This window comes from Trachypithecus francoisi, unplaced genomic scaffold (genome assembly GCF_009764315.1).
Source record: "Trachypithecus francoisi isolate TF-2019V2 unplaced genomic scaffold, Tfra_2.0 Lachesis_group1, whole genome shotgun sequence".
NCBI classification, from domain to species: domain Eukaryota; kingdom Metazoa; phylum Chordata; class Mammalia; order Primates; family Cercopithecidae; genus Trachypithecus; species Trachypithecus francoisi.
The window spans coordinates 163,643,399-163,659,922 of NW_022681454.1; the positions used below are offsets into that span (position 1 = coordinate 163,643,399).

Sequence of the window (16,524 nt, forward strand, 5' to 3'; positions counted from 1 at the left end):
GAGGAAGGAAGAGGAAAGAATAAAAAGGATTTTGTCTTGCAACTTGGGTACCAGCTCAGCCATAGTAAAATGAAGCTCCAAGTAGATTCCTCAAGTTCTTAAATCCAGGCCCTAGTTCCTGGACAACATTTCTAGACCCACCCTAGGCAAGAGGGGAGCTTACTGTACTGAAGAGATGGACCCAGTCCTGGCAGGATTCACCACATGCTGACTAAAGAGTCCTTGGGTCTTGACCAAACATCAGTGGTGGCCAGGCAGTAGTCGTGAAGGACCTGGGACAGTGGTGGCCATGGGGAGAGACTGTTTCTGCCTAAGGAAAGGAAAAGAAAGAGTAAAAAGGACTTTGTCTTGCAACCTAGGTACTACCACAGCTACGGTAAAATGAAGCACCACATAGATTTCTAATGTTCCTGATTCTAGGCCGTAATTCCTGGATATTTCTAGACCCACCCTGGGACAAGAAGGGAGCCTGCTGTACTGAAGGGAAGGAACCAGTCCTGGCTGGATTCACCATGCTGGTTAAACAGCCCCTGGGCCTTGAACAAACATCAGTTGTAGCCAGGCAGTAGTTTCCCGGGGCCTGGGATGGTGATGGCCACAGGAGATAATCCTTCTCTTTTAGGAAAGGAGAGGAAAGAATTAAAATAACTTTGCTTTGCAACTGAGGTACCGACTTTGCTACAGTAAAATAAAGTACCAAGTATATTCCTAAAGCTTCCAGATCCAAGCTCTAGCTCCCAGAAAACAATTCTAGACCCACCATGGGCCAGAAGGGAACCTGCCACACTGAAGGAAGGAACTAGCCTCAGCAGGATACACCATCTGCTAAGTAAAGAGCCCGTAGGCTTTGAATAAAGATCAGTGGTAGTCAGGCAGAAGTCACCACAGGGGCAATACCCAATACTGTGCTAGCTTCAGGTACTTACCAGCACATTCCCAGCTGTGGTAATCATTGGGAGAGAAGATTCTGCTTGAGCAAAGAAGATGGAAGAATAAAAAGCACTTTGTCTTACAACTTGTATTCCTGCTCAGCCAAAGTAAAAGAAAGCATCAAGTAGATTCCTAAAGTTCCCAAATTCAGGCCCTAGCTCCCGGATAGCATTTCTAGACTCATCCTAGGTCAGTAGGAAACCTGCTTTGTTGAAGGGAGAGATCCAGGCCTGGCAAGACCCATCATCTGCTGAGTAAAGAGCACTTGGGCCTGGAGAAACATCAGTGGTAGCTAGGTAGTAGTCACCACAGGAATTGACCAAGACCCAGTACCATGCTGGCTTCAGGTGTGAACCAGCCCAATCCCAGCAGTAGTAGTCATGGAAGTGCTTACATAACCCCTTTCCCATCTCCAGGCAGCTCCAGAGACAGTGACTCATGTGGTTTGAGGGAAAGTAAGGGAAGATAACTAGAGACTGCATGGTAATCAAGAGATTTCTTCAGGATCTTACCCAAGGCCCCCAAGGTGACACGTGTGGAAGAGCCACAGTGTTTCTGGGCTTAGTGTGCCCCCTAATACAGCTGCAGTGACCAAAGACTTTGACTACAGCACTCAAGTCTCTTTGAATACTTGGAAAGCCTTCTCAAGAAGGATGAGTACAAACAAGCACAGATTGTGAGGATCAGAATAAGTACCAAACTCTTCAATGCCCAGACATTGATGAGCATTCACAAGCATTAAGATCATCCAGCAAAACATGACCTCATCAAAACAAATTAAATAAAACATCAATGACCAATCCAAGAATTACAGAGATATGTAATTTCAGACAGAGAATTCAAAATAGCTGTTTTGAGGAAGCTCATTGAAATTTAAGATAACACAGAGAAGGAATTCAGAATCCCATCAGATAAAACTAATGAAAAGATTGAAATAATTTTTAAAAACCAAGCAGAAATTCTGGAGCTGAAAAATTCAGTTGATAAACTGAAGAATACATCAGAGTCTTTCAACAGCAGAATTGATGGAGCAGAAGAAAGAATTAGTTGCCTTGAAGACAGACTATTTGAAAATACACAGTCAGAGGAGACAAAAGAAAAAACAATAAAAAAAGCACTTCTATAGGATCTGGAAATTAGCCACAAAAGGGCAAATTTAAGAGTTATTGGCCTTAAGGAGGAGGTAGAGAGAGAGATTGGAATAGAAAGTTTATTCAAAGAGATAATAACAATAGATAACTTCCCAAATGTAAAGAAAGATATCAATATCCAAATATAAGAAGGTTATAAGTCACCAAACAGATTTAACCCAAAGAAGACTACTCAAGGCATTTAATAATCAAACTCCCAAAAATCAAGGATAAAGAAAGAAAAAACCAGCAAGAGAAAAGGAACAAATAACATATAAAGGAACTCCAATACATCTGGTATCAGACATCTCAGTAGAACCCTTACAGGCCAGGAGATAGTGGCATGACATATTTAAAGTGCTGAAGGAAATAAAGCTTTCATCTTAGAGCATATATATGCACACACACATATACATATATGTATGTATACATGTATGTACATATATGTGTATATATGTGTGTATATATATCTATATGTACACTTTTCTTTTAGATTTAAGGGGTACATATGTAGCTGGGTATATTGTGTAATGCTGAGGTTTGAGGTTTGAATGATCCTGTCATCCAGGTACCGAGCATAGTGCCCAATAGTTAGTTTTTCAACCCTTGCCCCCACCAGTAGTCTCCAGTTTCTATTGTTGCCATCTTTATGTCCGTGAGTCTCCAATATTTAGCTCCCACTTTTAAGTGAGAACATGCTATTCTAAAATATTATATACAGTGAAAATATCCTTCAAACATGAAGGAGAACTAAGGACTTTTCCAGATAAACAAAAACTAAAGGCCAGGTGCAGTGGCTCACACCTGTAATCCCAGCACTTTGGGAGGCCAAGGCAGGCGGATCATGAGGTCAGGAGATGGAGACCATCCTGGCTAACACAGTGAAACCCCGTCTCTACTAAAAATACAAATAAAAAAAATTACCTGGGCATAGTGGTGGGCGCCTGTAGTCCCAGCTACTCGGGAGGCTGAGGCAGAAGAATGGCGTGAACCCAGGAGACGGAGGTTGCAGTGAGCCGAGATTGTGCTACGACACTCCAGCCTGGGTGACAGAGCAAGACTCCGTCTCAAAAAAACAAAACAAAACAAAACAAAAAACAAACAAACAAACAAAAAAACTAAGGGCTTGTGTCAACACCAGACCTGTCCTACAAGAAATGCTAAAGGGAGTTCTTCAATCAGAAAGAAAAGGATGCTGGCCAGGCATGGTGGCTCATGCCTATAATCCCAGGATTTTGGAAGGCTGAGGTGGGTGGATCGCCTGAGCTTAGGAGTTTGAGACCAGCCTGGGCAACATGGAAAAACCCTATCTCTACCAAAAATACAAAAAATTAGCCAGGTGGCCGGGCGCGGTGGCTCAAGCCTGTAATCCCAGCACTTTGGGAGGCCGAGACGGGTGGATCACGAGGTCAGCAGATCGAGACCATCCTGGCTAACATGGTGAAACCCCGTCTCTACTAAAAAATACAAAAAACTAGCCGGGCGAGATGGCGGGCGCCTGTAGTCCCAGCTACTTGGAGGCTGAGGCAGGAGAATGGCGTGAACCCGGGAGGCGGAGCTTGCAGTGAGCTGAGATCCGGCCACTGCACTCCAGCCTGGGCGGCAGAGCGAGACTCCGCCTCAAAAAAAAAAAAAAAAAAAAAAAAAAAAAAAAAAAAAATTAGCCAGGTGTGGGGGCACATGTCTGTGGTTCCAGTTGCTTGGGAAGCAGAGATGGGAGGATTGTTTGAGCCTGGAAGCAAAGGTTGCGGGGAGCCAAGATTACATCACTGCATTCCAGCCTGGGTGACAGAGTGAAATCCTGTTTCAAAAAAGAAAAAAGAAAAAAAAGGAAAAGCAATGAAATGTTTAAAAAATGAAAATTAAATTTAAAGAAAGGAAAATGAAGGAAAAGGATGTTAATGAGCAGAGATCATCTGAAGCTACAAAACTCACTGATAATAGACAAATGCAGAATATTATAATACTGTATTATAGTGTGTTAACTACTCATATCTTGAGTAGAAAGGCTAAAAGACAGATCTATCAAAAATAACTACAACAACTTTTTAAGACATAGACAAAATAATTATATATAAATAGAAACAACAGAAAGTTAAAAAGCAGGGTGGAAGATGAAGTTAAAGTGTAGAGGTTTTATTAGTTTTCTCTATGCTTGTGGTTTGTTTTTGCAATCAGTTAAGTTGTTATCAGTTTAAAATAATGGATTATAAAATGTCATTTAGTGTAATGGTAACTTCAAATAAGCAACCTATAACAGATACACAAAAAATAAAAGGCAAGAAATTAAAACATACCACCAGAGAATATCAATTTCACAAAAAAGGAAGACAAGAAAGAGAGAAGGAAGACAGGAAGAAGGGAAGGAAGGAAGGAAGGAAGAAAGGAAGAAGGAAGAGAAAGCCACAGAACAACCAGAAAATAAATAACAAAATGGTAGTAGTAAGTTCTGATTTATTAATGATAACATTGATAATATTGAAGGTAAATGGACTAAACTCTCCAATCAAAAGACACAGAGTGACTGAATAGATGAAAAAAAAATAGGATCCAATAATGATCTGTTGCCTACAAGAAACACACTTCACCTATAAAGACACACATAGGCTGAAAATAAAGGGATGGAAAAAGATATTCCATGCTAATGGAAACCATGGAAACCAAAAGAAAGCAAGAGTAGCAATACTTATGTTAGATAAAATATATTTCAAGACAAAACTTTAGAATGAGACAAAGAAGGTCATCATATAATGATAAATGGACCAAATCAGCAAGAGGATATAATAGTTGTAAATAGGTATATGTACCCAGCTGTGGAGCACCCAGATACATAAAGCAAATATTATTAGAGCTAAGAAGAGAGAGATAGACCCCAACACAATAATAGCTAAATACTTCAATACCCCACTTTCAACATTGGGTAGATAATCCAGACAGAAAATCAAAAAAAGAAACAACAGACTTAATCTGCACTATAGACCAAATGGACTTAATAAATATTTAGAGAACATCATATCCAGCCACTACAGAATACACACTCTTCTCCCCAGCACATCGATCATTCTCAAGAATAGAGCATGTGTTAGGCCACAAAACAAGTTTTTCAAGAAATTCAAAAAAATCGCAATCATATCAAATATCTTCTCTGACCACAGTGCGATAAAACTAGAAATCAATAACGAGAAATTTTGGAAACTATACAAACTCATGGAATTACACAATATTCTCCTGAATGACCAGTGAATCAATGAAAAAATCAAGAAGGAAATTAAAAAAATTCTTGAAACAAGTGAAAATGGAAAAACAACATACAAAAACCTATGAGATACAATAAAAGCCATACTAAGAGGGAAATTTATAGTGATAAGTGCCTACATTAAGAGTAGAAAAACTTCAAATAAACGATCTAACAATGCATCTTAAAGAACTAGAAAAGCAAGAGCAAACCAAACCCCAAATTAGTAGAAGAAAAGAAATAATAAGTAACAGAGTATAAATAAGTAACATTTAAATAAAAAATGCAAAAGATCAACAAAATAAAAAGTTGTTTTTTTGACAAAACAATTAACAAACCTTTAGCCAAACTATGTATGAAAAAAAGACACAAATGAATAAAATCAGAGATGACACATTATAATTGATACTGCAGAAATTCAAAGGATTATTAAAGACTACTATAAGTGACTTATATGCCAATACATTGGAAAACCGAGAAGAAATGGATAAATTCCTAGACACATAAAAGCTACAAGATTGAATCATGAAGAAATTAAAAACCAGAGTAGACCAATAACAAGTAACAAGATTAACAAGATCAAAGCTCTAATTGTCTCCCAGCAAAGAAAAGCCTGAGATCCAATGACTTCACTGCTGAAATTGACCAAACGCTTAAAGAAGAACTAGTACAAATCCTGTCCAGCTATTCTGAAAAATAGAGGAGGTGGGAATACTTTCAAACTTGTTCTGTGTGGCCAGTATTGCCCTGATACCAAAAGCAGACAAAAACACATCAAAAAAGAAAACAATGAGCCTATATTGCTGATGAACATTGACGTAAAAATCCTCAAAAATACTTGCAAACCAAATTCATCAGTACATTAGAAACAGCATTTATCATGACCAAGCAGAGTTTACCTCAGGGGTACAAGGTTGACTCAACATACACAAATCAATCAATGTGATACATCATATCAACAGAATGAAGGACAAAAACCTTATGATCATTTCAACTGATGTTGAAAAAGCATTTGATAAAATTCAAAATCCCTTTCATGATAAAAAAAAACCCTCAAAAACTGGGGATAGAAAGAACATACCTCAACACAATAAAAGCCAAATATGACAGACCTGCAGTTAGCATTATACTGAACAGCAAAAAACTAAAAGTCTTTCCTCTAAGATCTAGAACATGGTAAGGATGCCAACTTTTACCTCTGTTATTCAACATCGTACTGGAAATCCTAGCTAGAGGAATCAGTCAAGAGAAAAAAATAAAGGGCATCCAAACTAGAAAGAAAAAAGGCAAATTATTATTGTTTTCAGATGGTATGCTCTTATATTGGAGAATCCTAAAGATGCCACCAAAAAACTATTAGAACTAACAAATTCAGTAAAGTCGCAGGACACAAAATCAACGTACAAAAATCAGTAGCATTTCTACTTGTCAACAGTGAACAATCTGAAAAATAAATCAATAAAGTACTCTTATAGTTACAAATAAAATAAAATGCTTAGGAATAAGCTTATCCAAAGAAGTGAAAGATCTCTATATAGAAAACTATAAAACATTGATGCAAGAAATTTAAGAGAACAAATGAAGAAAGGAAAAGAGGAACTGTATTAGTCTGTTCTCGCACTGCTATAAAGACATACCTGAGCCTGGGTAATTTATAAAGAAAAGAGATTTAATTAGCTCATGGTTCTACCAGCTGTGCAGGCTTCTGCTTCTGGGGAGGCCTCAGGAAACTTACAATCATGGCAGAAGATGAAGGGGAAGATGGCAAATCCACCATGGCTGGAACAGGAGAAAGAGGGAGAAGCGGGTAGGTGCTACACACTTTTAAACAAGCAGATCTCAGGAGAACTCTATCACCAGACAGCACTAGGGGGATGGTTCTAAACCATTAGAAACTGCCGGCATGATCCAATCACCTCCAACCAGGCCCCTCTTCCAACACTGGGGATTAAAATTTGACATGAGATGTGGGCAGGGACAGAAATCAAAACTGTATCAGAAGGCTAAATGGCAAATAATTATTCTTATTATGCTTTGTGCAAATAACCAGGCCATGTATATTAAGACTGAAGCTTATTTCACAAACAAATCAGTCCTATCATGATTTGTTTTTAATAAAAGTGAGGATTGGAGAGAAAAAATACGTTTCAAGAACTATAGTACACCTGTATTTAGATTCTAGTCTCATCAGTTATTTTTGAGTTTTTGTCTGCAATTTAGAGTAACCCTTCTTATTCTTGTGAAATAATCAGTGATCTCTGGCTGCATCTCAGAAGAAAAGATGGATGGGTAGTGTAAAAATCTGGATCAATATTCTAATTCTGGGCATGTATTAAAATCAGCTAGCAACTCCATACACCCAAGTCTTAGCAGGCATGACTATACCCACCAGCCACCTAGGTGTGTTGGTAGCCCTAGGATTTTTTTGGAGCTGTCATCTTCCTCTTTTTTTTTTTAAACTGTTCTTCTAAATCTGATAACTTGATTTGTCCCCTTTCACGTTCAGGCCATCAAGCTCCAGATGATCCTCAGTGAAGGATACTGACCTCTCAAATATTCAAGAGTCACCCTTCTGCAGCGGGCCTCTAGACTGCCCGTCAGTGGAACACAACAGAGGCAAAATCCTGCCCCTTTCTCCCTTAAGCCTGGCTGGATACTGGTTTCTACAACCCACAGAGCTAACCCTGCCCTGACAGCTAGTAAGAGACCAAGACCCACAGAACCACCACCACTGCCCTTCTGTCTGTAGGAAGCAGTTACAGAAGACTGACTGTCATCCATTTTCCCCAAAGAATTGGAGTCTTGGACTCCAGAGGGGAAAATGTTACAGTAGGCAGCTAGTTAAACATGAGCAGGGTAGGAGAGGGCTCCCAACCCCCACCAGGAATGTCAGGCGACATCAGGTGATCTCTCAAGTCACCCACTCTGCCCTCTTCCAAGTGTACTTTACTTCCTTTCATTCCTGCTCTAAAGCTTGTAAGTAAACTGTCACTCCTGCTCTAAAACCTGCCTCAGTCTCTCCTTCTGTCTTATGCCCCCTCGGTCCAATTATTTCTTCGGAGAAGGGAAAAATTGAGGTGGCTGCAGACTGTATGGATTCACTGCTGGTAACATGCTGACTGGAGTAGCACTTTTAATTTTCCTCAAGAACTTCTCTTTTGTATGTACAATTGGGCTAATTGTCTGGTGCAAGAGACTTAGTTTTCAGCCTCTGCCAGCTTTTGACATGCCTTCCTCACTAAGCAGAATCATTTCTAGCTTTTGATTTCAAGTGAAAGACGTGACTCTTCGTTTCACTTGAACATTTAGAGTGTATTGTAGGATTCATAATTGGCCCAATTTCTCTCAGGGAATAGGGAGACCTGAGGAGAGGAAGAGAGATGTGGGGAATGGCTGGTAGGTGGAGTAGTCGGAACACACATACTGTCTATATATTAAATTTGGTGTCTCATATGGGTGTAAATCTTCGTGTCCCCAAACGATTACAATAGTAAAATCAAATATCACTTATCACAGATCACCATAAAAGAAATAACAGTAATGTAAATGTTTGAAATATTGTAGGATTACCCAAAATGTGACACAGAGACACAAAGTGAGAACATGCTCTTGGAAAAATGACTCCGATAAACTTGCTTGATACAGGGTTGCCACAAACCATTAATTTGTGCAAATCATAGTATCTGTGAAATTTAATAAGCTAAACACAATAAAAGAAGATGAACCATTATTGTGCATGAATAGATAATTATTTGGGGGTAATTCTTCACATATGTAATGAATATTTTTGTAGAAAATGTACACATAAGCCAATCATTTCTAAGGAAGCTAAAGACTTTTAGGTAAAGCTGATATGGAAAACAAACTAACCTGAACCTACCAGACAGAGGAACTGCTGCTAATAAATTAAATACAATAATTATTATAAATTCAAGAGCCTTGAAACACTAATTGGTCGGCTAAAATGTTACAGATTTTAAAATAAATCTTGGGCAATATGTCAACAAACAGGCAGACTATATGACAATTCATTTGTCAAATGTAGTATCAAATAAAGGAAAGGAAAATTGAAATTGAGAATGCTTTATGTTAGAACGCATTAAGAAAGGATCTAGTAAAGCAAGGATTAGATTGGAGTTATGATTTTGAAAATCTCTTTGTCTTTGAAATAGCCCAAGCAGGCTCTCTGATGTCATCTCTTTGGACTAATAATTATTATATAGTTAGAAAGCTCAGAGTCTGATGGTTATCACACTGCATGTCTCTACCCAAAGAATGGGGGCTTGTCCATAGGGTGGGTGCTCCTGAAGCATGGGGCAGGAAAGCAAAGACCTTTTTCAAGGATATCTGGGGGTAGTGTTGGAATGACAAGGCCTTCAGCCTAGAAAAGGGCTTCCTCTGTAGGTGTGGCCATCTGTGACAAGGAAAATACAAAATCAATGATATAACCAACGAGAACAAGCCAAGAAAAGGCTTGTATCCATAATAATAAAATTTAAATAATCTATGCAAAAGATTTTAATTTTTATTTATTTTTGAGACAGGGTCTCGCTCTGTCACCCAGGCTGAAGTGCAGTGGTGTGATCTCTGCTCACTGCAGCCTGGATTTCCCAGGCACCAGGGATCCTCCCACTCAGTGCCCCTGACCCCCCAAGTCACCTCCCTGGCGAATTTTTGTATTTTTGGTAGAGACAGAGTTTTGTTATGTTTCACAGGCTGGTCTCGAATTCCTGAGCTCAAGCAATCCACCTGCCTCAGCCTCTCAAAGTGCTAGAATTATAGGCGTGAGTCACCGCATTCAGCCAATTTTTATAAGGCATGAAGTTTAATTATTATTATTAGTAGTAGTTGAAGAGAATGCTGTGTGTTGATTGGAGTGTTTTGGCTAAAATCTGAATTAACAATTTAAGGTACCTTTGTTTTACAAGATATTTAGTCTTAGTCATATGGGTTCACAGCATTCCACTGAAGTTTCAGATTCTGCTCTGAGAAACAGCCTGCTTAGCAAACATGGGGAAAACATTGCTAAAACCTGGAATAAGATATTAAAATAACAGAATATTTTAATAACAGCTGGGAGAAGGGAAACAGACATGAATATTGTGAATTTTATTGTTATAAAGTTTAAAAAATGCAGGATGATCTATTTGTATTTTGTTCAAGTCTCCTCAGTGAGTATGTATACTCATAGAGGTAATAGTAGAAATTGAAACTGACGATGCAACCACGGCATTCATCCATGGGAACATCTTGCATCCAGACAATGGGATTTATTGAACAATAAGGAAACATTCCCACTTGACAGGTTTTAGGACTTTGTTGTGGCTGTTGTTGTTGGATGTGTGGGTGTTAGCAGGCATAGCTTTGTTATCACATGACATTGATTTCCAGAGTTGACTTGGTGGACTTGGCTGGCAGGGTATTTGGGTGTTTCTTTCCTTTCTATTGCTCCATACTGGTTGCTATGGCAGCTATACTCCTGTGAAGAGAGAATGCCTGCCTAGTGTCTGTCTGTTCTTGTTTCAATCAGAAAAGCATGTGGAGCCTTTCCAAGGTAGGCTGGATCTTACCTATGATGTATCGGTAGTGCATGGACATGCTGTGGTCAGCACTGTCCACCTTGCAGTGGGCCTCTGGGACATGTCCTGAGATGGATGAGGTTTTCAGTTTGCACTTTATGAGATTTTGTGGTCTGCTTTTTAGAAACCCATGCAGTACTACAGCCATTGCTTACAGAAGCTGTCCACTTTAAATAGTGTGGGTTTGAAAATTGAGACCAGAGCTGCTTAAAAGACTCCAGAGTATAACTGAGATAATTTGTTGCACATGGATGGGTAAAATAGGAAAGAGTAGGAGGAAGGGAGGGAGATGATTGCATAAGGAGACAGAAAAGAAGTCTGTGTAGGGCAGTGACTCAGAAAAATGACTTACCAGAGCAAAGGACACATGTATAATAATTGATCTCCAGTTCACCTACTTCTATGAGGTTTATCACAGGTGTCTGTTCTGGTTTTAATTCACCACTTCCTATCATTACCCTGTGAAAGAAAAATAAAAATCTCGAGACTCTAGATTACTATGCCAAAAGGGAAAAATTAAGTTTGAAAACTGAGTCATGCCAAAACAACAACAACAACAACAACAACAACAAAACTGCCTTTCCTTTCATTCCTAAACAAATAGCTAAAGGATAGAAGGCCACATGTCTCTGCAGGTGCCCTCTCTCACACTGACAATGTCAGTCAACAGCTTATCTTCACAGGTGTGGGACAAGAGAAGACCAGAAATCATCCCCTCATGGACCCTGAGACAAATCCCTGTTAGACTGTTCCCTGTGCTCTCTCTATGTTTATCTTTTGTAAAGTGCAGATTGACTAAGCGTGAGACACGAAGCATGAGACAAATACGTAACTGATTGTTCCCTCAACCACCTCCTTTTCATGTACAACATACGGATTCATTGAGCTCTAATCAGAGCCTCACAAGAATGTGACCATATTTTCCCCTCTCTTTTTTTCTTTTCCCTCCTGCCTGCTTTTTTCCGTTTAAGTGTTGAAACTCTCAAAATCCTCTTTGGAAAAAGTATGGAGCCTACTGTGGTTTGTGTCTCTTTTTCCTGGGTACATCCTCAATCTTGGCAAAATAAACCTCTAAATTAATTGAGAGTGATCTCAGCCATTCTCTTTGGTTTTACAACGCTGTTCAGGTCTATGACAGACAGTATCTACAACACTGCTTGTAAGCATCTCACTTTCCAATAGTTGGTAAATTACTTGAGGATAAACACTCTTTGAAGGAAATTAAAATATTTTACCCCAAAATGTATTTCTCTGACATGTTTAAAAATGACTGCCACTTGGCCACCCTGTCAGAAGTAGCACTGCACAGCTGTCTTAAGTAGGGAGAATTTGCATCTGTAGAGAATCCCCACCTCCCTCCCCTTCCTATGCGTTTCCCTGGATCCAGGAGAAACGGACAGTCTGACACCTTTTAAAGTCTGAAAAGAAACATTTACCATCTGTTCTGAGGGAGGCTTCGTCCACATAACAAGGCCATCTTTGCTAACCAAGCTTCTTTCTTTCTCTCTGTGTTAGCCTGTCTTGCCACTGAACCTGATTTACCTGTTTCTGGCCGTGCTCTGAGTCTGTGTTCCTTACTGTGGCCTCAGGATGGTATATAAGTTTCTGTAACTCTTTGGGAATTTGGGTCTTCACATTGAAGGCTCCCTTATATATACATTCAATACATTTGTATGCCTTTTCTCTTATTAATCAATCTGCCTCCTGTCAGTGACTTTTAGTGATCATTTAGGGGGCCAAGAGCCTGTGACCCCCTACAGAGCAGGATGATCATCAAAGTTGCTCTTCTCTTCTAGAGGCTACAGTGAAGAGAAACCAAGAGACTGATCTGCTGGCAAAGGGATACAAATTTCCTACCAACTAGGCTACTGGCCTCTCTTTCTCTGTGTACCCCAGTGAGCAGATGGTAAAAATCACAGTCTCATCTGCAAGGTTTTGATTAACAGGAAAAAGGAATTTGACTAATCTTGCATTGTAGTGTCCCTGATATGCTTTCAGTACTTTGTGGTATGAATACTCATATTGTGTGCCCCCTTTGCTCTCAGAAATAGCCTTTTCTGTAGCTGTTTTCCTTTGTCTTTCTGTGTTGTTCTGTCATAAAGAGGGGTGGCATTGGATAGAACATGGGTCTAGAACCCTTTTATACCTGCTGTTCAAGCTTATCCTGAGTACTGGTCAGTTTTTTCAATTCTGGATAGACCAGCATGTGTTCAGACACACTTTTCTGTGAGTCCCTGATACAAAAATCAGATGAGGTTTCCCTCTCATCTTGTTCTGTGTCCTTAAGAACTTGACTTTGTGGCTACATGGGGGTACTCTCTCTTAGTCTCTACCATCTGGACATGTGTTTTTAAAAATTTAACCTTTTCAACCCAGTGCAGTGGCTCACGCCTGTAATCCCAGCACTTTGGGAGGCTGAGTTGGGTGGATCACGAGGTCAGGAGACTGAGACCATCCTGGTTAACGTGGTGAAACCCCGTCTCTACTAAAAATACAAAAAATTAGCCCGGTGTGGTGGCAGGTGCCTGTAGTCCCAGCTACTCGGGAGGCTGAGGCAGGAGAACGGCATGAACCCGGGAGGCGGAGCTTGCAGTGAGCCGAGATTGTGCCACTGTACTCCAGCCTGGGCAACACAGCAAAACTCCGTCTCAGAAAAAAAAAAAAAAAATTTAACCTTCTCATCAATTGTTTAGAATAGAGGGCATAAATTTTTTGGTTCACATTACATGGACAGTCTGAAAAGACTGGGAGTCTGAGACACATAATATTTTAAGCAAGACACTTTTTATACTGAATGTGTCACACTCTTAGGGAAATTTTGTCTTACAAGACTCATCCCTATGGAGCTTTTGTCACCTTTTGTCTATCTTAACTCTGTTTCTCAGAGTGGATTTTTGGGAGTTATGAGGATGTCTCATGTTTTTCCTCATGTTTGTAACAGATATACTTTCTGAGATGGCTAATGGTAGTTGATTAGAGCAAATAGTTATTACTACAGGGGATACTCTTTGTGTGTTTATTATTACAGGGGATACTCCAGTAATGTAAAACCTGAAAAATTACCACCTGGGCTTTAAAGAGGCTTTTGAATTTAGTTGCTATTGGAATAAAGTCCACCATTGAAAATTCTAATTGCCAATGGCCAGAAGAGAGATGAAAAGAAAGATTTGTGAGATCTCTTATTCTAAACAATTGATGAAAAGGTTAAATTTTTAAAAAGACATGTTATAATGTTATGGCTAGCCTTAATAATTTTTTTTGAGAAAAATTTGCCATAGTTAAGTCATAGCCTTAGCTTAGGCTTATTGATTTCACCTAGGAAGTTACCTTTGGTAAAGAAGTTCAAAAGTTCAGAAATATCAGCTGTTTGTCCTGACTAAAGTCTGATAATAAGAGGTTTGAAAGAATTTTAAAAGAGTTCTGTAGTCAAAAGTCAACCTAATTAAAACAGGTATTTAGGCTACATATGTGTATCTATGTTGTTTTAAAGCCTCTATTCTCTCTGTATAGACTTCTCTGTGAATTTTGTCTGTTCCACCATTTACTTCTTCCTGCTTTCCTTCCTCTTTATATCCTGTATGCCACTTGAGGGACCTAAAAATAAAATAGAAATTTCTAACAGCCCAGGATCCCCTGGGAAAAATGGAAAATGTACCAGACTCCTGTGTCTGGAATGAACCTCTGATTTTCTTCATGGAATCCCAAGAGTTGTAAATGGACAGATTCCACTCAGATCTAAAAGCTCTTTTCTCTTTTGTATTGCATTACCTAATCTTTTTGACTTTTGGGGAATTGAAAATTACTTTGCATGATGAAAAAATGTTTGACATTGGTGTTTGTTTGTAATAGATAAACTTTCTGAGATGGTTAATGGTAGTTGCTTAGAGCAAATAGTTATTACTACAGGGGATACTCTGTGTGTTTGAGATAAGAAAGGGCATGGTTTAAACACGTAGAGAAATGTCTTCGTGACAAAATGCGCTGTAAAAATATTATGTGGCCTGGTCCCATGGCATTTCTCTCTTTTTGGGATTCAGGATTCAGTGTGGGCTCTGCTCTGGGCCCAGTGGTCCAGTTAAAAGACAGTAAATTAAAAAACACCTATCTAAATAAAATTGGTCTAACAAAACACTATGATAGACTTCTATGATTTTGTGCTGTCTTGGCATCCATGTTATTATTTGTTTTATTTTATTTTATTTTTTGAGACAGGGTTTTGCTCTGTTGCCCAAGCTGGGGTGCAGTGGCATCATCTTGGCTCCCTCCAACTTCTGCCTCCTGTGTTCAAGTGATTCTCGTGCCTCAGTCACCGAGTAGCTGGGATTACAGGTGCTCACCCTCATGCCCGGCTAATTTTTGTATTTATAGTAGAGACAGGATTTTTCCATGTTGGCTAGGCTGGTCTTGAACTCCTGACCTCAAGTGATCCGCCCACCTTGGCCTCCCAAAGTGCTGTGATTACAGATATGAGCCACTGTGCCTGACCGACATCTATTTTAAAACTTTCTCTAACACACTCAAACTTTCTCTCGCTCTCTGATTTGAGAAGTAAATTTGCTATCTTGTTTTCTCCAAAACTCAGTGAGGGCATTAGTCATGACCATGAGAAATAGATAAACTTTAACATTTTCACAATTTAATCCAACTGTCTTTTTGGATTAGTGAGTGTATCTACCTTATGACTAAAATTTTAAAATCAAACTATAAAGTCCTGGATAAAGAAAATGTGGTACATATACACCATGGAATGCTATGAAGCCATGTCCTTTGCAGGGACATGGATGGAGCTGGAAGACATTATCCTCAGCAAACTAATGCAGGAACGGAAAAACAAATACTGCATGTTCTCACTCGTAAGTGGGAGCTGAACAATTAGAACACATGGACACAGGGAGGGGAATGACGCACATTGGTGCCTATGGGAAAGTGGTTGTGGGAAGGAGAGCATCAGGAAAAATAGCTAATGCATGTTGGGCTTAATACTTAGGTGACAAGTCCATTGGTGCAGCAAACCACCATGGCACACGTTTTCCTATGTAACAAGCCTGCACTTCCTGCACATGTAGCCTGGAACTTAAAATAAATAAAAACTATAAAGTCTTTATGTTAGTATAATCTTTATGTATACATGGATATATGTCTGTCTGTATACTGTCTGCATGGGTTTTAAATTGACTTACTCATAAATAAATAATCCTAAATGCTTTTCAAGTACTATAATTTTAGTAATTTTTGGTAAATATAGTTTTAAAATTATCGGTAAAATAAAATAGAAGCATGTTCAGAATTTAGACATTTGATCTGAATTAGTCACTGTCTCTGTCAGATGTTTTAAGATACAAAACTTTGCTCCTGATACTTGCTTAACTTGTCTGTAACTTACGTGCTTAGATTTGTGCCTTTAGGCTATGAAGCCTAACTCCAGGCATTGTTCTTTGCTCTGGGTTATGCACCTGGTACATAATTAAAATTGCTTACTTACTAGGTTTTTTCACTAAAATAAGAGTTACTGAGAATTAACATTACAATTAATGCATGTAATGAAAATTACTGGATACATACAAGTGTGTAAGAAAAGTAAGATGTATTTTTGGCAAAAAAAAAAAGTTAAAAGAAGGCATGAGAATATGTTTTTTTTTTTTTTTTAATA

At 39.0% G+C, this 16,524-nt stretch overlaps 1 long non-coding RNA gene across 1 annotated transcript; it reads right to left on the minus strand.

Moving 5' to 3' along the window:
- Window positions 1-274: 274 nt before the first annotated feature.
- On the minus strand, window positions 275-12,425 carry LOC117084851. The gene is made up of 3 exons (XR_004437708.1): window positions 12,311-12,425; window positions 11,227-11,333; window positions 275-310 (listed from the first exon to the last, which is right to left on the minus strand). It is a non-coding gene; the product is annotated as an uncharacterized LOC117084851 (long non-coding RNA).
- Between the last annotated feature and the right edge of the window lie 4,099 nt (window positions 12,426-16,524).